Below are 17,118 nucleotides of genomic sequence, written 5' to 3'. Positions count from 1 at the left end.
AACCTCAGCCATGTGTCCTGGAGCTTCACCTCTCCAGAGCCCTACCCCATTAGGGAAAGATAGAAACAGGCTGGGAGTATGGATTGGCCTTCCAATGCCCATGTTTAGTAGAGAAGCAGTTACAGAAGCCAGACCTTCCACCTCCTGCACCCCATTATGATCCTGTATCCATACTCCCAGCAGGACAAAGTATAGGAAAACTTCCAGTGGAGGGGATGGGATGTGGAACTCTGGTGGTGGGAATTGTGTGGAATTGTACCCCTCTTATCCAATGGACTTGTCTATCATTGTTAAATAAATAATTAAAAGGTAGATCAAAAAAAGAAAAAAGGACAAATACATACAAATATAGATAGTTATATAAATAATAGTCAACCCATATATGTGACCTTGGAAGAACTACTGACGTTTCCCATGGAGGTAATGGGAACACAGAACTCTGGTGGTGGGAACAATGATGTAGAATTATACCCCTGTTATCTCATAATTTTGTAAACAATATTATAGCACTAATTTTAAAAAAATATGCTTGTGGGAAAAAAAAGAAAAAAGAAAGCTCAGTCTGGGACAGAGAAGTGGTGCATCAGGTTAGACACAAATAGTACGAAGCCTGTGGACCCATGTAAGGATCCAGGTTTGAATCCACCCCCCCCCAAGCCCCACTTGCCACCAGCAAGGGGGGTTGCTTCACAAGTGGTAAAGCAGGTCTGCAGGTGTCGCTCTTTCTCTCTCCCTCTCTATCTCCCAGTGGAGCCTCAGTGATAACCCTGGAGGCATGAAGAAAGAAAGAAAGGAAGGAAGGAAGGAAGGAAGGAAGGAAGGAAGGAAGGAAGGAAGGAAGGAAGGAAGGAAGAAAGAAAGCTCAGTCTGTTAGAACCCAGATTTTACATGTCTGCAACCTGTTAGAGGTTTGATTCCACAATGTTCCAAAGCTGCGCTCGCTCTCTCTCTCTCTCTCTCTCTCTCTCTTCCAAATAAATAATAAAACTTTAAAAAAAGAAAGGGCATATATTGTTCATGGAGTGAGGTTTTCTAGGCAACAAGTGTAAATACAATTGGAGAGAATCATATGAAACATTTATTTAACAAGGGAAAGTACTGATTACACAATTTGTGGAGTTTGATGCAAAAGGAAGTTGCAGAACGTGTTGTTCAAAAATAAATTTAAAATGTAAAGGTGATGTCATTAGAGCATTAACCCAAATGAGAAGAAGGTCTGAGCATGGCACTCTGTGTGACTACATGGGTCACATGTCCTCATAACCAGTTCTCGAGGGGAAAGACTTCCTCAGAGATTTGAGGTCAGAAGGGATGAACAGCATGTGATAGAAACCTCCTGGCTGGGAGTTGGGTGGTAGTGCAGTGGGTTAAGCACAGGTGGTGCAAAGTGCAAGGACAGGCATTAAGGATCCAGGTTCGATCCCTCAGCTTCCCACCTGCAGGGGAGTCGCTTCAAAGGCAGTGAAGCAGGTCTTCAGGTGTCTATCTTTCTCTCCCCATGTCTGTCTTCCCTTCCTCTCTCCACTTCTCTCTGTCCTATCCAACAACAACAACAACAACAACAATAAAATGAGGGCAACAAAAGGAAATAAATAATTTTTTTTAAAGAAAAGAACCAAAAAAAAAAAAAAGAAAGAAAAAAGAAACCTCCTGGGTATCAGAAATGCAGTTGAGATGGAGCCTCTATTGCCTGGAAAGATAGACAGACTTAATTGTTATGAATAAGGAGGTTGGGCTGGAGTGGGAACAACAAGAAGGTAAAACAGACACAGAAAACGAAACACAGTGGGCTTCAGAAAACCAATCAGTTAGTGATGAATCCCCTTCTCTGAAAATGTGCAAACTCCCTGTGAGCTGGATGTAGCATACAGCAAGCCGAAGCACCTTTGAGAGCCATGCAGGGTTTGATTATACACCACAGCATGCCCGGTGGCTGCCAGCCTCCCTACACAACTGTTATTTGCTTATTTCAGGACTCCCTCACTGTTCTCTAAAAGCAAAGCTTCACTAATAACCATATTTAGCACTGAACAAGTGTTTGGTATTTCCCAAGGACTTCACAAGCAGTGATTAGTTAATAACTCAATGCAGTGAAGAAAAGGCATGCAGTTCGCAAGTCTGCAAGAACTGGGTACTTTTCCTGTTCATGATTTAGGAGGAATATCCTTGTACCAAGTAGGGGGTTCAGTTAGTCCGAAATTATATCCAAATATTGTATACATGAGTGTGCTTGTGTGCTGTGTGCATGTGCACGCATGCGTATGTGTGAGTGTATAAATGTATGAAGTGTGTGCATGCATGCATGCATATGTGTCTGTGAAAATACCTTCACATAGCTCTTATAGGGATATCTGGACCAAAATGAGGAAAGAATCAGAGTCTGAAGAAAGAGTTTAAAATACAAATTCAGAAAACTTGGAACTGAAGCAAATTGGTGGCAGCTTGGTCAGTTTTGGATCCCCTGTTATAACCGCCCAGTCTATATCAGAGCTGGGCACTGCTTTGGCCACAGGATGCTGAGTGATTCACACAGCAAAGTGAAAAGTACTGGAAATACCAAGTCTGGCTCTCACTTTAAGGAATCAAAGTGAAAGGAAACAGTTGTAATCACTTGAGAGGAGTTTGTAGCCAGGGAAAATGTCTTGTTCTATCATTATCCAACAAGGCACTAGATCGTGGGAAGAATTGACAGTTAAGGCATACAGGCTAGGGGCTGGGCAGTGGTACATCTGCTTGAGTGCACACATTACCATGCCTGAGGACTTTTGTTCAAGCCCCTGCTCCCCACTTCCTGGAGAGAAGATTCAAGAGCAGTGACGCAGCTCAGCCAGCATTTTTCTCCATCTCTATCTCTCTCACCCTCCCCTTTCAATTCCATTCTCTCCTTTCAAATATAATAGAAAGAAAAAAGAAAAAGGGAGAAGATTCAAGATGGCATCCGTCTAACAGCTCCAGGACAACTCTCTCTGGGAGATAGACACAATGGCTGCAGTAATTACAAAAGATACGGAAAGCCACAATTATAGAAACAATTCCTTGAATCACGGAAAGCACAAAGTCAGAGGAAGAAAAATACAGGGAGCACAAGAGAGGAGAAAATAATGCCTCCCTCACAAAACTCAGTGTCCTTGTGGCAAGGTCAAAGAACAAATTCAGTCCTGAGGTCCCTAACTAAAAGTAAAGCTGCCAAAGTTACAACAGGAATCTTAAGTGCAATCAAGACTTCTTAAGGTCAAGACCTCTTAAGACTTCTGGGTCAGCTTCCCTCCATGCCTGGAACCCCCTGCACCTCTGGCTGACCAACCCGGTATTCACATACAGTTAACCACACTACCTGGGCCGCCCAGCCTCTAGCCTCCAGCCTCCAGCCTCCAGCCTCCAGCCTCCAGCATGGCCATTTCGCCACACGAGCCTCCCACTGGCAGGAATCTCTGCTTCTTGATAGTAACCAGAGCCCAACCAAAACCTGACCTGCCCCCAGACCTACCAGAGGTTGACCCCCACGAGGCAAACTTTCGGGCCAGTTTGTGTTGTCAACCCAGATTAAGACCCCCTATTGCAGTACACTCTGTCTGAAGGTGACTAGCCTGCAAGGGCACCAGCAGAGCTACACTCAGGGCATATTTGCGACTTAACCCAAGCGAGGGGTCAATGGATCTTTAAAAAAATTAAAATAGGGGGTTGGGTGGTAGTGCAGCAGATTAAGTGCCCAAAGCACGAAGGGCAAGGACCAGTGTAAAGATCCTGGTTGGAGCCCCTGGCTCCCCACCTGTGGGGGTGGGGGCGCTTCATAAGCGGTGAAGCAGGTCTGCTATCTCTCTCTCTCTCTCTCTCTCTCTCTCTGTATTCCCCTCCTTTCTCAATTTTTCTCTGCCCTATCCAACAACAACAACATCAACGGCAACAATAACAACAACAAGGTTAACAAAATGGGAAAAAGTGGCCTCCAGGAGCAGTGGATTCATAGTGCAGGCACCGAGCCCCAGTGATGACCCTGGAGGCAAAATAAATAAATAAATATTAAAAAGCAGCACAGCCATACTCACATCTGACACAGTGAACTTCAAAACAAATCAGTACAAGATTTGACTGCCACTATATAATGTTAAGGAGGTCAGTTCATAAAGAATAGCTCACAATAATCAACACATATGGTCCCTATGAAGGGGCAGAAAAATATAGAGAGAAGTTACTAAGACACCTGAGAAAGTACATTAATAGCAACACAATAATAGTAGGGGATTTTCTTTTCTGAGAATGATTAGAAGAGAACTGAAGAACAAAGCTATGTCTTGTTTTCCTTCAGTATCTTGCACAGAACCTGAACTTGTGTTGGTGCTAAACACAGGCCTAGTAGAGCTAATTCATATCAATGGAAAGTAAAGGTGCTTCTGGAATAGATACAGTAATAAGACTATTTTTTAATTAAATAGTTGAAATTGCATTGGAGAATAAGTTGGTTGGTAGGTCATCCATCTGTCACCAGTTTTGGTACAGTTTATGAACTAAAAGTAGTTTCTACATTTTTAAAAGGTTGAAAGAGCAGAAAAGTATATTGTGTCATGTGTGAAGTACTGAAATTCAAATTCCAGTGTCCATAAATACAATTTTATTGAAACTCAAAAAAATAGTAGTGGATTTTAACTATACTCTCTCAAGCAGATAGACCAACCAGGCAGAAAATCAATAAGGAAACAAAGGAATTAAATGAAAAAATGGATAGGTTAGATCTTCTAGACATCTATAAAGCTCTCCATCCTAACAGAGTGGAATATACATTCTTCTCGCATGGAACATTATCATGAATAGACCATATGTTAGGCCACAAGAATAGCATCAATAACTTCAAAACCATCAAAACATCTCAAGTATCTTCTCAGACTAGTGGAGTTGAATTAACATTCAGCAACAAACAGAACACTAGAGAACACCCCAAAGTATGGAAACTCAACCGTACATTACTAATTAATTATTAGAGGAAAATGAAATTAAACTGTTCCTGGAAATAAATTAAGATAAAGACACCAGCTATTAGAATATTTTGGATACAGCTAAAGCAGTACTAAGAGGGAAATCCATAGCATATAGGCATACATCTAGAAATAAGAAAATACAAAAATAGCAACTTTTCATACTAAAAAAATAGCAACTTCACACATGAAAGAATAAGAAAAAAAAAAAAGAAACCTCAAGCAAGTAAATGAAGTGAAATAACAAAAATTAGAGCAGAAATTAATGGCATTGAGAACAAACAAAAAATATATACAAAAGATCAGTGATGCTAAGAACTGATTTTTTGAAAGAGTAAACAAAATCAACAAACCCTTGGTCAGACTAGCAAAAAAAAAAAGGAGAAGACCATGATAAATTGCCAGAACCTAGAAACAATCCAGATGTGGCTAAAAAAAATGTGGTATATATACACAATGGAATACTACTCAACTATTAAAAATGATGAGGTTGTCTCCTTTGCATCCTCTTGAATGAAACCTGGGTATGTTGTGTTGAATGGGATAAGCCAAAAAGAAAAAGACAAATACCAAATGATCTCACTTATTAGTGGGACTTAATAAAATAGGGATGAGGAGGTAGTGCACAAAGTGAAACATGGACTAGAAATGTTGTATTGTACAAAAGCAAAGGACTCTGGGTGAGGAGGGGAGGGGAAGAAAGGAAGAAAATGTTGGGGGCCTGGAAATTGTATTCATATGTAATGAATCCACTGTAAAGCATCATTAAACCCCTCAATAAAAATAAAGTTTAAAATAAAAAAATATACACTAATCATCAAAATAAGAAATGAAAAAGTGGCTGTCAGGAGCTATGTATTCATAGTGCCAGCACTGATCCCCAACAATAGCCCTGGTAGCAATAAAATAAGTAAATAAATAAATATTTCAAAAAGAAAGTTAAGTTAGTCAAATATTGGGGCAGCCAAAATAAATCATCTTACAAGTAGTGCAAACAGAAGAAATATTCACCTGAATTGGAAGCTGTCACTGAAGAAGAAATGGTGATGGAGGATGAGTAATACATATCACAACACAGATATCGCAGAAATAATTGAAGCCATTAAAGAGATTATATTGGGAAACTAGGAGGGTCTAAAAAGCCCCCGAGTTGCTCAACAATATATACATAAGGAGGAAAGGAGTAGTAAAGAAATTGTTGCAGATATGAAAAAATTGTTGCATGTTCTTCTGAGGATGTTACAGACCATTTGTCTTGTACTTGGCCTTAGTACAGAGACGTATCTATATGAGATGTTATTAAGGAAATCTTAACTCTTTAATGCAGCAGCACTCTATCTTTCTGTCAACCACTATCTCCACACAGATTTTTTACAGAATCTTTAGTCTAATATACACATTCAGAAACTTGACCACAAGGTCAGTGAGAAAGCTTAACATCAAACTGAGATGTTCAGTTCTTTCCCAGAACTGCTCAGAATTTTCCTTCTTGGCCTAAACCAAATGGTTCTAGAAGCATACCATAGCAACGACAAGGAAGCATGTAGACTCTATTAGCTAGCACCTTTCTTCAGAATGCCTTTGTGTCTAAAAATGACAGAATTATCTAAGCTCTGAAAACAGGCAAACTAGCTCCTGGGACCTGTTTGAACACACTTAAGCCAGAGAAAGTTTAGGGGTTTTGTTTTGTTATTGTTATTTTTTTATTTGTTTTGTCTTCAGGATTCTCCCTGAGATTCATTGCCTGCATGATAAATCCACTGCTCCCAGCAGCCTTTTTTTTTCTTTCCTTTATTTTTTTTCTTTCTCTCTTTTTTTTCCTTTTCTTTTTAATTAAGATAGAAATTTAGAGAAAGTGGGGAGATAAAGAGAGAGAAAGGTAGTAGCACTACTTCACCACACATGAAAGTTCCCCCCCCACACACACACACACCCGACAGGTGGGGACCAAGGGCTTAAGGCAGGGTTCTTGCATATAATAACATGTGCACTCTATCTACTGTGCCACCACCTGACTCCTAGAAAGTGATTTTAAAGGAGTCCAGCAGCAGCGGGTTATGTGTTTTGGTGCAAAGCCCAAGGACCGGTGTAAGGATCCCGGTTGGAGCCCACAGCTCCCCACCTGCAGGGGAGTAGCTTTACAGGCAGTGAAGCAGGTCTACAGGTGTCTGTCTTTCTCTCCTCCTCTCTGTCTACCCCTCCTCTCTCCATTTCTCTCTGTCCTATCCAACAACGAAAACAAGAAGAATAACTATAAAAATAAAACAAAAAGGGCAACAAAAGGGAATAAATAAATATTTTTTAAAATTCTGAAAAAAAAAGAAAATGATTTTAAGTAGAAGAAATTCTAGGAAACAGTCAAAATTTCCCTGCAACTAGATTAAAATTAGACCCAAATGTAATAGCAAGACATATTTTCAAATAGTGACAATACTAACATAACCTGGAAAATAACATGATTTTTTTTTACTAATTAAAACACAGACACAACTATAATAATTTTCAAATATTTAAGGGACTGCACATTATCAGATCTTTTCTTCCGATATCAATGGATTTGTACTATCATTTTCCACAGAAGAAGAAAGAGTAAATTAGGACTTCTGATTTGTGTTCAGTTGGGCTTCCAGATCAATTTTTTTAAGATTTTATTTACTTATTAATTAGAAAGATAGGAGAGAGAGAGAGAGAGAGAGAGAAAGAGCCAGACATCACTCTGGTACATGTGGAGCCAGGTATTGAACTCAGGACCTCTTGCTTGAAAGTCCACTGCTTTATCCATTGTGCCACCTTCTGGACCACCCAGATCTATTTTTTTTTTCAGATAGAAAGGTAGAAACAGAAACAAAGAGAAGAGAGAAAAAAAAGGAAGACACTATATGAGATATCAGGGGATTTTATTTTTTTCTTACACAATACGTAAATACAGTACTATTGAATTGGCAACATTCATGATGCAGAATCTTAGAATACCCTATGTGTAAGAGAGCAAAAATATGCCATCCCACAGCATATCTTTGACAAAGGGTAAGTTTTGTTCTGGGAGCCCAGAAGACAGAAAAGAGACCACCTTTGCAAAAGAAATTTGCATGTAAACATCACCCTTAAAGGCAAAGAAGACTTAAACTCCTTTTCTGGCAATGGTACCACTTAACCCTGGACATCCACTCCTTGTTTTTACTATGCCTTCTTTTGTAGCCTTCCCATTCTTCCTGATGTCCTCTGTGTTAGCTAAACCTACTTAGAGATGGCTTCTGGGTGATACAATTTACTTACTCAGTGTTGAGGGCATCTCTCTCACGTATAGAGAGAAAATACATGTTATTTATAAATTACTCCTTCTTTCTTTTTTTAAGATTTCTTTATGGGTGATTAATGGTTTACAGTCAACAGTAAAATACAATAGTTTGTACATGCACAACATTTCTCAGTTTTCCACATAACAATACAAACAGCACTAGGTCCTCCTCTGCCATCATGTTCCAGAACATGAACCCTCCCCCTCCCCTCTCACCCCAGAGTCTTTTACTTTGAGGCAATACATTTTCCTTCCTTTCTTTCTCAACAGTCAGTCTGATGTTTGTTTGGCTATCTGCCTCACCAGAGAGACACAGGATAATTTCTCTTGTGCCTTTACACATACTAAAGTTAAAGAGACTAAAGTTTAAATTATGACGAGCTTCTCAATAGAATTGTATCAAAATGGCTTTAGAATCCTATCTGAATGAATCTTAGTCACTCCTTCCAACTCAGTACTATGCCTCCATCATTCAGCCTCTTCAACTACTCCATCTTTGGTATTTTTACCCAGTGATTATGCTTTCTTCCCACTGCCCAGAAAGATGGAGATCACATCTGGTTTTGTTCCCTTGGTGTCTCCCTAGTGACTAGTATAGAATCTGGCTCATAACTGAAGTTCAATAAATATTTGCTGATTGAATCTTAATGACTAAGGGAAAAGAGGCATGAATTGAAGTTGATCAGTGATATCCCTCTGCCTGCATAGGAAAAAAATCTTTTTTTTATTTTTTATTTCCTTTTGGGTTTCATTTCACCTGAGTCAACTGGGTGAATTCAACCAATGGGTGAATCTCAGATATCTGACCAGGCCGGTGAAAATATCTTTATCCTAAAACATCCTTTTGCACTTTGAGAAACCACAGGTGTTGCTATAAATACCAGAGGAAATCAAAATCTTACGTCTGAGGTGAAAATAAATATGGATGAAATGATTAATAAAATACTTGGAGAAAGGATATAGATGTAGTATAGTTTTGAGGAGAAATTGAGGTTAGGCAGCTGTGTTTTCTGGAAATATCAAATCTCCCTTGTACCACATTAAGATGCTAGCCTAAGTTCCACACCAGAACAAGCTTTGTGGATAATTCTTAGCCATTCTACATACTGAAAATGTTGTCTTCTAGAAATGCCTCCTTCCCTGGCTTATTAATATTTTTTCTACCAATAGAAGTATATTTTTGATAAGCCACTGCACTTGTAAAATTATTATACCCTGTCTTTTATAACTCTATATAAACACTAAAATAGAATTAAACTAATGAATATTTCTGTGTTAAACTGGTGAAATATTCACACTGATAGAATAGTGCCAACTGATTTAAAGATACAGTAGCCTGCCTGCCTGTAGGATAGGTCCAACCTAAAGGAATTAAATGGAGAAAGAAAAAAAAAAACTACTGCCAACAATCAATCATGTTCTGCGTGATAAAACTGAGACAGTTGAGCAAATACAGTGTCAAAAATAAAAGAAAATAAAAGTAACAGGTGAGTGGTCTCTGGGAACTGGGTTACTGAGCAGCAAAAACAGGAAATACAGATGATCAAAGCATAGATACATGCCAGAGATATTGCTGGCTCCATTATAGACCACAATGACAAAGTAAACATTGCCATATAGAAAGGTAAGTGAAATATTTGGTTTCCCAGTGCAAATAAAAGTTGTATTTACATTATTGAGACATCTATGAAGTGAACACTAGCATTATATCTAAATCAACAGTATACATACTTTAACTTAAAAACACTCAAATCGCTCAGCAGGCAAAATAGCTCACATTTATAGTGAGCTGCTTGGTCCATGTGACGGACCCAAGTTTAAGTCAGGTCTCCATCACATTGAAGGGAGTTTTGGTGCTATGGGCTCTTCCACTCCCTCTCTCTCTTTTAAAAGAAATATTTGTTTATTTATTCATTCATTTATCTTTTTTTTTTTTAGATAGTGACAGAAAGAAAATGAGAAGGAAGAGGGAAAAAAGAGAGAAAGGCCTGCACCACTGCTTCACTGCTCATAAAGCTTCCTCCTGAAGGTGGGAACAGGAAGGCGGGGAGGTTACACTGCAGCCTTTGCACAGTGAGTGTGTGTGTGTGTGTGTGTGTGTGTGTGTGTGTGTGTGTGTGTGTGTGTGTATTTAATAATGACTGACAAGATTGTAGAATAAGAGGGGTACAATTCCATACAGTTCCTACCACCAGAGTTCCATACCCCACCCCTTCCACTGGAAGCTTCCCTCTTCTTTATCCCTCTGGAAATATGGACCAAAATTCTTTATGAGGTGCAGAAGGTGGGAGGTTTGGTTTCTGTAATTGCTTCTCCACTGGACATGGGCATTGGTAGGTCAAACCATACCCTTAGTGTTTCTCCCTTTCCCTAGTGGGGTAGGGCTCTGGGGAGGTAGGGTTCCAGGACACATTGGTGAGGTCATCTGCACAGGGAAATCAGGTTGGTGTCATGGCAGCATCTGCACCCTGGTGGCTAAAAAGCATTAAAATATAAAGCACTACAAAGAGTTTATTAATCATAAACCTATGGGCAGGCATACAGCAGATGAGAATTAGGGTCTTCATTTTGGAAGGATCTAGGAAATCTATTTTAGGTATATTCCAAGGGACACATGGCTTACTAATTTTTTCCTGAGCCTGATAGCCAACATTCAGGTAGGATGAAAATATTATCTGGGGAGATGGTGGCAGAGTTGGAAATAGGACTAGAAAGCTGGATCTGGGAAGAGAGTAGTTCCCAAATATGGGAAAAGTATATGAATATTATTCTGATTGTAGGCCCCATTGATCTGATCTGCAGCCCATGTTCAGCACAGGAACCTGTGGAATCTCTGCATCCCTGTAGGTCTGAACATATATTCCATGATCACAGCTAGGAACATTCAAGGCTGCACTCATTTCAGGGCCTGTCTTCCTTGAGTGGTAGAGTTATATTGACCCAACCTCCCTTCAAAGAGAGGAGCAGTGTCTACCATAATTGTTCTACATTGAGGGCAAGGTCCTGTAAAGTCCCTGTATGTATGTTCTTAACTAGATGTGTCACTACTTGCCCCCACCTCTTTAATTCCCTCTCTCCATCTTTGTTTCTCTGTCTCTATCTAAAAATAAATACTCAATGGCTTAAAAAACATGCTAGCCAACCACTGAGTCTTCAGCATGCCATTATAATTTTTCTGTCATTTCAGTGTATGTAAAATATGTCATCTGTGAAAAAAAAATAAAACAAAGCATAGTAACATAAAACATATACCTGTAAAGATGTTATCAATTTAGATCTAGGAGTGTCAATATAAACCCTAAATGTGCCGTGTGTGTGTGTGTGTGTGTGTGTGTGTGTGTGTGTGTGTATTTTTTTACTTTGTCATCCCCAGGGCTTCACTACTTCAGGATGACTTCTTCAGACAGACTGACAGATAAGACAGATGGATGGACAGATGGGTGAATGGTAGATAGATCACAGAACAGAGGCTTCCTTCAATACAATCGGGTTGCACACTATCACATGAATAATTTTCCTGGCCCATATTTCCCCTCTTTCTCTTCCTCTCTCTCTCTCTCTGTTTCTCTATCTTAATGGAAAAATTAGGCTTGGAGTAGTAAAGTTGCTTATATGTAAATCCCCAGCTCAACATAATTAATTAGTTAATTAATTATGTGTGCCCTACTTGCATCCACCAGAAAGCTGGAGAAATAATGACAAAACCATTAGCAGTTTGCACCCCAAACCCAAATTGTAGACAACTAAACGATCCAATCTTTCAGTCATTTTCCATGGAAAGAAACAAAGTCGTATTCTGAGTTTAAGATTAAAGTATAAACAATGAGTCTGGATAATAATGTGAAACCAGAAAGCAAGAAGTTATCAAAAAGTAATTGGTCATGTCAAAAACACTCAAGAGCCAACTTAGACTCCATTACTGTACAGCAGGTAGAAGACAGTTTGGATCTGAGTAAGGAAAACCGCAAAGGCTTGGAACTCCTAAAATACTTAAAAATTCATGACCAGAAATTAATAATAATAAAATAAGTTTATTGGTGTCCTCCCTCAAATACTAGAAAATAGGTTATATTTTTAAAACTATTTTGGCCACATATATATTTATACATCTCTCTCTCTCTCTCTCTCTCTCTCTATATATATATATATATATATATATATATATATACAGTACTATCTCAGGATGAGAAGCTTTGCTTTAAAATATGATTTAGAGGATGAATGAAAGAGGAATGATGGGTCAAAATTATCACAGTAATCATCAACAACTGCTACCAGCTCAAGTATCAGCCAGACTTCTTACAGAATCACACAATGACATAATGGCATGAACTAGGGAGGGTTCTTGCCCAAAAACTGAAACCTGAAAATGCTCAGAACTCTAACTCTTAACCATTACTTTACAGGAAATACCAGGGGCAAAGAAACATGTTAAACCACAGTGCTAAAACGCAATCAGCAAAATGCAAACTGTGGGGAATTCTTGAAGACAAATAACCCAATCTGTTTTGGCAAATAAGTCTCAAGGGGGAGAAGTAAATTAAAAGAGATTTAACACACCTATGAACCAGTTGCAGTGGATGGATCTTGATTTAGATGCTGATTCGAAGTAATTATTTTTAAGTAGTATAACAAAATGGAGAAATTTGAACAGAATTATAATTATGTGATATTTAGGGATAGGATCAAAGTTATGTAGATTTGTTTTGAGAGTGATCTCTGTGTTGTAGAAATATACAATAGGGGAGCTGGGCTGTAGCGCAGCGGGTTAAGTGCAGGTGGCGCAAAGCACAAGGACCGGCATAAGGATCCCGGTTCGAACCCCGGCTCCCCACCTGCAGGGGAGTCGCTTCACAGGCGGTGAAGCAGGTCTGCAGGTGTCTATCTTTCTGTCCTCCTCTCTGTCTTCCCCTCCTCTCTCCATTTCTCTCTGTCCTATCCAACAATAACAACAACAATAATAACTACAACAATAAAACAACAAGGGCAACAAAAGCGAATAAATAAAATAAATTTAAAAAAAAAGAAATATACAATAAAGCATTTAGAAGTGAAGTGAGATGGTGCCCGAGATGTGCTTCAAAATGATCCAAGACCGGAGAGAGAGTTCACCAGTTAGGCCACCCACATTGCTCAGTTCTTGTCTAAGATCCAACATCACATGGCAGACAGTATGGAAATAGAGAAAGCACTGCTACTACGATATCTCCCCATCTCTGTGTTTCTCTGTCTCTCTATTTTTCAAAAAGTGTTCTGGGGAGGTGAAATCAACCACATTTGAGACCTCAGTTCACACACACACACACACACACACACACACACACTAAATATATTTGACAATAATAATAATATGCAAAATAGTACAAAAGCAAATGAGTAGAGGGGACACACAGACACACACACACAAACCCACAAAATTTGTCCATAGTTAATTTTTTTTTCAACCAAGCTGTGAGTACATAGAAACCTGCCATATAATTCTGTTTTTATCCTCTACATCACAGTTTCATAATAAAAGATGAATATCCACCTAATAGCAGTGGTCACTTTTGTTTTGGAGAGGAAGTAAGAGCAAGGGGAGTCAAGCCAGAGTTTCCTTTGCCTCTGTGAATATACAGGTCAGGTGCCACCTACGATCATGGATGCCTCACAAAACAGCATGGTGAGGGGTTCAAGCACCTGGATCTTGGCATTAGGCACATCACCCAGCCCCATCACATAAACACACAGAGATGCTGAGGACAGGGGGTTGCACACCTGGTTAAGTTCACACATTACAGTGCACAAGGACCCAGGTTCAAGCCCCTGGTCCCCAACAGCAGGAGGAAAGCTTCATGAGTGGTGAAGCAGGGGTACAGGTGTCTCTCCTTCTCTCTTCCCCCTCTGTCTCTATTAAATAAACAAACAAATAAATTTTAAATATTTAATATTAATATTTAATATTTTAAATAGTAAAGATAGAGAGATACTCCAGAGCCCTTATGTGGTGATCACAGAGACAGTCACTTGGTCTGGGCTGGAGAATCTCTGATGAGCTGATGCATGGGTGAAAATTAGCAAAGTCCCTAACTCCTGGTGCACAGTTCATAGTTGGTAACTGTCCTGCACTGTCACCTTCGTATTCCTTATGAGATCTCACACCAAGGACATACTGTGTTGGGGGCCACACCTGGACATTTCTGCATCTCTCATTAGTCAGTCAGATTTTGTACTTCCTCTAACAGCTGCCACCTGGGAAAGTGAATACACTTCTCATCTCAAAACTTGATTTTTCCAGAAGCCTCCATCCTGCCCTACTCCCTACCTTCCCTTCCTTCTTCCCCTCTTCTGTGTCTCTTTTCCCCCTCCTTCCTGTCCTCCTTCCTTCTTTTCCCAAAGCAGCACTTTTTGCTGTGACAAGTGAAGAAATAATCTCAGTAATAATTTAACTCCTTGCTTTCTACTTAACAGTCCCCCTAATTACTGGGTAATGGGCCCACAGAGGCATTCGGGCTGGGTGAGCTCAGCCCTGCAGGCACAGCTATAGTTCATCTGTCTACTCCCTAATAGCACTCTAAAGTTCACCCTTATAAACATGTCACTGAGTCAGTAATTGAGTGACTGGTCATTAGGTTCCATGCACAGTACCTGTGGGTCACCGATCACTCAGGGGTGATGGATCTTTCTCCAGTACTTTAGCCAGGCAGGTCACAGAGCTCTCTATCACCACTGAATAGAGCATTACTCTGCAGAAGACCACAGGGAGCACCGATGGGCCATCTCAACCTTAGGCTTCCATCAGAAAGGGCCAGACAGAGACCAGAGAAAGGCAAGAACACACCCCTTCCTATTCACTCACTAACTTTTTCAGAAGCCTATCCTGAGGAGTGTTTGGCAGGAGACACCATGAAGAGCTCTCTGTTTCTTGTTTTCCTCATTCATAAAACGGTTGTGCTGAGCATCAACTAAGACAGATGAGTCTACTGCTGCCAAGTACCCAGTAGGTAGCCAACTAATGTTAGTTCATTCAAAATAAGCCAAAAATTTCCCTTAAGTCTCCTCAGAAATGTTCTTCCATTATTTTAATGATAGAAATATAAGAAGTTGGTGAAGAAGGGTACAGGCTCTGATGCAAGGGTGATGACAGCTGAACTAAGGTCAGGAGAGTTGTTTCAGCCTATTAGAGCAACAAGTTTTTATTACCATTTTATAAATAAAAATTTTTTAAAAGGAACTGTACCCCTCTTATTCTATGGTTCTGTTAATGTCTCCTTTCTCAAATAAAAATAATAAAAAAATTAAAATAAGAATTCTAAAAAAAAAAAAGATACATCTCAGGAGTTGGGCAGTAGCATAGTGGGTTAAGCACAGATGGTGCAAAGCACAAGGACCAGCATAAGGATCCGGGTTCAAGCCCCGGCTCCCCACCTGCAGGGGAGTCATTTCGTAGGTGGTAAAGCAGGTCTGCAGGTGTCTGTATTTCTTTCCCCCTCTCTGTCTTCCCCTCCTCTCTCAATTTCTCTCTGTTCTATCCAACAGCGACAACATCCATAACTTCAACAATAAAAAAAAAAAAAAGATATATCTCCCAGAAGAGGAGTTGCAGGGTCATAGGGTAGGTCCATTTCTAGCCTTCTCAGAGTTCTCCAGACAACTTTCTGCAGGGGTTGACCAATTTATATTCCCACCAGCAGTGAAGGAGGATTCTTTTACCCCTGAAGTCTCTCCAATATTTGTTGTTACTATCCTTTCTGATGCATACATTCTCACAGGAGTGAAGTGGAATCTCATTTTCTTTATTTTCATTTCCCTGACAATAAATGACTCAGAACATTTTTTTCATGTTTGTTGGCCTTTTAGATCTCTTCTTTGGTGAATATTCTGTTCATATCATCACCTCACTTTTCAATGGGGTCATGGACAGAAGTTGAGAAACAAGAACAGAAAAAGGAAACATAAAATAGAACTTGAACTGGGTTTGGTGTATTGCACCAAAGTAAAGGACTAGGACAGGGGATGGCATGAGGGAAAGGGGGCTTTCATGTCTTGGTGCATGATATTGGAGGAGTACCAGGACTGGAGCTGGGAGTGTTTTGCAGAAAATTGAGAAATTTTATACACGTGTCAATAGTTGTATTTACTGTAAGTCAATAATCCCTCCAAAAGTATAAAAAAGAAAAAGCCTGGTGAGAAAAAAGAAAGAAAGAAGCAATAGATTTGGATGCCAGGTTAGAGGTCACCAATTAGAGCATGTTGTCTTAATCATGTATACACAAGACTCTGAGTTCAATCCCCAACATCACATGGAACCACCGAGGAAGCTCCACAAATGGTGGAGTAGCACTGTAGTGTCTCACCACCCTCTCTGAGATTGTTTATAAGGAAGTGAACGGGGTGGGGCAGTGACGCACCAGGTTAAACATGTATAGTACAAACAGCAAGGACCCATACAAGGATCCCAGTTGAAGGCCCTGGCTCCCCATCTGTAGGGAGGATGCTTCACAAGCAGTGAAGCAGGTCTGTAGGTGTCTCTCTGTCTCTCTCCCTCTCTATAACCACCTCCTCTCTCAATTTCTCTCTGTCTATCCAATAAAATGAAAAAATAAAAATGGCTGCCAGGAGCAGTGGATTCATAGTACCTGCACCCAGTCCTAGAGATAACCCTAAAGACAAAGAAAAAAAAATGAAGAAGTAAAATAGTACACACAGGAGTGCCTCCTCACAGAAGTGTGAGACCACAGCACTGCAAACAACAACAATAGAAAGGAAAGAAGGAAGGAATTTTAGGAAGATGAAGCAGCCAAAACAAAGAAGGAAATATTTAAGCAGGCCCAACTTATAATTGTCTTTTTTTACAAGTCAAAAGCAATC

The sequence above is a fragment of the Erinaceus europaeus genome, chromosome 1 (assembly GCF_950295315.1).
Source record: "Erinaceus europaeus chromosome 1, mEriEur2.1, whole genome shotgun sequence".
In the NCBI taxonomy this organism is placed as follows: domain Eukaryota; kingdom Metazoa; phylum Chordata; class Mammalia; order Eulipotyphla; family Erinaceidae; genus Erinaceus; species Erinaceus europaeus.
The sequence above is the reverse complement of the archived record's forward strand: the minus strand, read 5'-3'. Positions refer to the sequence as shown.